The sequence below is a fragment of the Aethalodelphis obliquidens genome, unplaced genomic scaffold (genome assembly GCF_003676395.1).
Source record: "Aethalodelphis obliquidens isolate GAN/ISIS:26980383/991018 unplaced genomic scaffold, ASM367639v1 scaffold1, whole genome shotgun sequence".
Classification (NCBI taxonomy): Eukaryota; Metazoa; Chordata; class Mammalia; order Artiodactyla; family Delphinidae; genus Aethalodelphis; species Aethalodelphis obliquidens.
In genome coordinates, this window is record NW_020837945.1 from 33650099 (window position 1) to 33654618 (window position 4520).

The 4520-nt window shown below is 34.6% G+C and overlaps 1 pseudogene; it reads right to left on the reverse strand.

Moving 5' to 3' along the window:
- Window positions 1-2508: 2508 nt before the first annotated feature.
- On the reverse strand, window positions 2509-3916 carry LOC113618458 (transcription elongation factor A protein 1 pseudogene; annotated as a pseudogene).
- Window positions 3917-4520: the final 604 nt, after the last annotated feature.

A 4520-nucleotide genomic window follows, 5' to 3' on the forward strand; every position in this document is an offset into this window, starting at 1 on the left:
GGTTTTTTTTGGCCAAAAAACCAAAACATAAAACAGAAACGATATTGTAACAAATTCAATAAAGACTTTAAAAAAAAATGTCCACATCAAACAAAACAAAACAAAAAAACAAAAAATCATGTAAAAATAATCCTAGCAAAACATAATTATTATTAAACAGAGTATAGACATATCACAAGTGGCTATCAATTTTATAGAATTAAAGATGTTTTGAAAGGAAAAGTTCTCAAAAATCTGACTTTGAAAACTATAAAATCAAATGCAAGACAGAAGTTTTAAACAAGGGGAGAGAGAGAGAGAGAAAGAGAAGGAGAGAGAGGAACAAGACACACAAGGAGAGAGAAAGGAAAAGGATCATGGCTACTCCTTAGTTATACTCAAAGATTTGTTGGTTAACTAACTAATATGAAAAGAAAAAAATATAACACTTATAGAGAAAATTTTAATATGTTGAATAAGCATGTCTTTAAATCTCGATAACCAAGTTTATGAGGTAATAATTTTTTTAAACCACTAAGAGGAAAATTAACAAGATTTTATCCACTTTATTTTCCTTTATTCAGAAAGAAAAATATCATGAGACTAATCATAATCAAAAATGTCATAAAGTGGAAGAACTGTATCATATTTTAAGAACAAACTTTTGTGTGAAATTTGCTAAAGTTATTCTATTCTCAAATATATTGAAGTAGTCAGAAGATATGCATTTAATTGAAGTTACTGAGACAATGGCACTGTAACTTTAGCTTAGTGTTCCAATATCAAGAAAAACTTAACCTACTGAAAATATACATGCCCCATAACACACTCCTTTCCTAGAAAAATAAAACAACAATAGTAAAAGAAATGTTGATTTTGACTTCTAATTAGGAAAGTTACTGTATAATTTTGTATTTTACAAAAAGTAATTGAATTTTAAAATAAAATATATTCATATATTCTCTGAAATCACAAATCTTTAGCATTCACATAAGAGCTAACATTACAAAAGCAATTAATAAAAATGATTTTTAGAGGAGCAAATAAATAAATAAATATTAAACAAGCTTGCTTTCATATCAAATTTCTTTTATTTCCACACTCTATCAATGGTATCACATTGCCAGTGAAATAGGTTTTGTGGTTCATATAATTTCTGCACACAGAAACATAATACTCTGCAGAAAAGTAGGTACTAATTTTTAATACATTTTCTAAGGTGAAATTACTTCAGGGAAATTTCATGTCAGTTGACAGAATATTCCAGGATGAAGCTCAGGGAATGCCTGAATCTACATATGCTAAATGAACCATAAAATGCAATCTTTGAATTATGTTTTGCTTAGGAAGTCACCAAGAGCATTTTATTTTATTTTATTTTATTTACATGATTCATAACAAGAAACTTTACTGAATTAACAAATTTAAAAATGGATCACTTAATTTAAAAATGGGACTATTTTAATTTTATTCTTATTAAATTCATTCTTTCAAAAATGCATGTTATTTTTCAAATGATAAAATGTTTCTCTGTGACCTGACAAAGTAGAGGTGGGATGGGCCAGTTCCTCTATGTGGGGTCTGAACATGGACTTTTAGATGTTGTTTTTGTATTACATCAAACTGACCTGCAGTAAGCAGTGGAGAAGAGGGAGCGAAGGGGAGTGCAAAGCAGGTACTCAGATCTCTCTATAGAGGTTTGAGAGTGCAGACGGAGCACAATGAAACGTGGACTTTGGAACAGTGGCCTTAAGATGTGCTAGACCAAGTGTGAAAAACATTTTTTCTTATTCCTAACAAAACAGATGGCACACACTTAACTGTAAGGTCCTTCCTGCAAATGAGCTGTGTTACAGCCCACGTATTAGTCTGTTCCACAACCTCATTCTTGTGTGACAGAAAGAGAGTCAGGACAGAAATGTGCTCCATTAGTCTCCATACGGAAAAGCCACAGCGTTAATGATTTATATAAACCTTAAAGTTCTTGGTCAGCACAGATTTCCAAATCAAAGTTAAGTCATGAACTGTTTATAAGAACAACACTATCCTAAAATGCTAACATTTTCTTCCCAGTATGTCTTCCTACAAAACGAAAAAACGGTCAAAAGTTTTCATTCTTTTCCTGAGCTAGGATTTAGGAAAAACCTACTAAACTACAACAGTGTTCTGCAAAAGTAAAATACACTACAAAGTCAGACAGGTAAATAAACAACAAACCAAACTGATTTCAACAAAGTCAAGTCATGTTTCCAAAAGTAAAATCTATTATGAACAAATAATAAACATGTACAAGAAATTACAAGAAATGAGGATCACAGTTAGTTACAAATGCAAAATAATAACTAATTATCCCAGACTTTGAACATAATAATTAAAATCAATTTCATATGCTAGTTAAAATATTATGCACAATTTAGATAAGCTGGTCAAGTATTATCTGAATATACACCATGTTTGATAAACTTATAATTACATTACCTTTTCTTCTCTTTTAATATTTGCAGGTACATGCCAATATAGGAAAAAAAATGTAATTTCCATTTGTGTATTAACTGAGAAGAATAACATTTTTACTGTGTATGTTTCAGATTGTAAAAAAGTTAAGGTACATTTTCCTTTAAGAAGGAAAAAAAAAAAAAGGTAAAAATAAACTGCCAAAAGTTTACTATCAACTTACTTATAAAAATGGAAAAAAAAAAGTTTTGAAACAGATACCAAACAATTATCATGTGGTCTCCCTACTGCTCTGAAACTACAGAAGGCATTTAAGGAAGGGATCCTATGTCAAAAACAGAGACTAACCCAAGGGATATATGTTACTTTAAAAATCTGATTTGCAGTAAAACTAGTTGGTTGGCCTAGTCTTAAAGCTAATTACAAAATCCATTTTCTTAATAGTCCAGGTGTTTTGCCAATTCTTCCAACTCATCAGAACTTCCACCGGTTTCCACACTCGTTGCAGACAACAAACGTTGTCATCGGTTCATCAGCACTCCGCGTTTGGACCTGTGTGTAAGTGCAGTACTTCTTGCATTTGCCACATGTGAACAAGTCCGTCTGGGTTCCACCTGTCTTGGCCATCTGATGCTCTCTGATGGATTCTTTGGTCAAGGTTTTCCGCATCTCTTTGAGCTCATCGCTGGCCATCTCCTCTGCCGTCATTCTAGCAAATAAGTCAGGAGGAATATTCCCACACAGCACATTTTTCCTTCAATTTGGATTCTTAGCATCCTTAAGATTTGATATCCTACTTCATACTCTATTTTTGTATTTCATGTCCGTATTCCTTATTTCTTGATAGATAGCTTCCTCGATTTGAGATCCTAATTCTTCCTCATCAGCTCCAATAGCGATGTAGTCATCTCCCGTTCGGAGAGCCGCAGCGAGCATCTCCCTACACTTTAACCGCACAGAATCAGAAGCGCTTGGTGCCCGAGGAAAAGATGAAACGTAAGTGTCTTGGGTATTTGTCTCATCCTTTCTGCTGCTTACGTTGCTACTGGAGCTACATTCTTCTCTTGCTTCAGGGCTATTCTGTGATGTAACTGCAGTATCTTTTTTCTTTTCTTCAGAGTCTTTATCTGTTGATGGTCCATCTAATAACTTTTTCCAGGATTTGATGAGGGACTTTGCTAAAGACGTAACTTCTTCATCTGTGCTCTGCTTGCAAATAGCATTCACTGACATTCCGATTCTTGTGGACTGTAATAATTCCAAGGTCATGGGAATATTCTTAAGCTCCCTCAGTAAATCCAGTGCTCCAGCCACGTTCTTATTCTGCACCATCTTGTCCATCTTCTTGGCAATGCGGACCACCTCGTCCTCCATGGCTCCGGCAGCCCTGCCCCGCGCCGGGCCACGGGGGACGGGAAGCGAGCGGAGCTGGCGGGGCAGCGGGTGAGTCCAGGCGTCGGCGAGGGCCCTCAGTAGGCCTGACGGAGGCGCTTCCTCACTCCACCAAGAGCATTTTAGTTTCACTTTATCTTATTTTAAATTATAGATTCTGTTTATATGATGCCTATTACCATTCTTTCCTGCCTTCTGAGGCGAGAATAAGATTTTCCATTGTAATCATCTTCTATTTTACTTCCCGTAGTGGGTAGTAACAGTGAATATATGAAGTATAATTTAAAAAAAAAGAAAAAGTGTTCATATGATAATAGAGTAAAAACAAAGGAAATAATGACTGTGCAGATCAAAACACTCACTATACTAGCTGAAATTAGAATATAAAAGTGAGCACTGACTGGATTGACGTCGCTAAAAATGGTGGAGTCTGCAACTCTAGGGCTCTGTCCCTCCACAGACACAACTAAAACGCTAGCCAAAATTCTCAGAATCAACTTTTGCGGACTGTAATCTAGTCAGAAAGTACAGGAACCAGGGGAAAGCTTAAGGAAAAAAGAAGCTGCTGCATTGTGAGGTAAGTGCTCTATGGCATTTAAAAAATATCTACAATATTTCTTTGTAAAATGTATATGGAAAATCAAAGGAACTAAAATAACTAAAACAACTTTCAGAAAGAAGAATTAAGTGAGAGA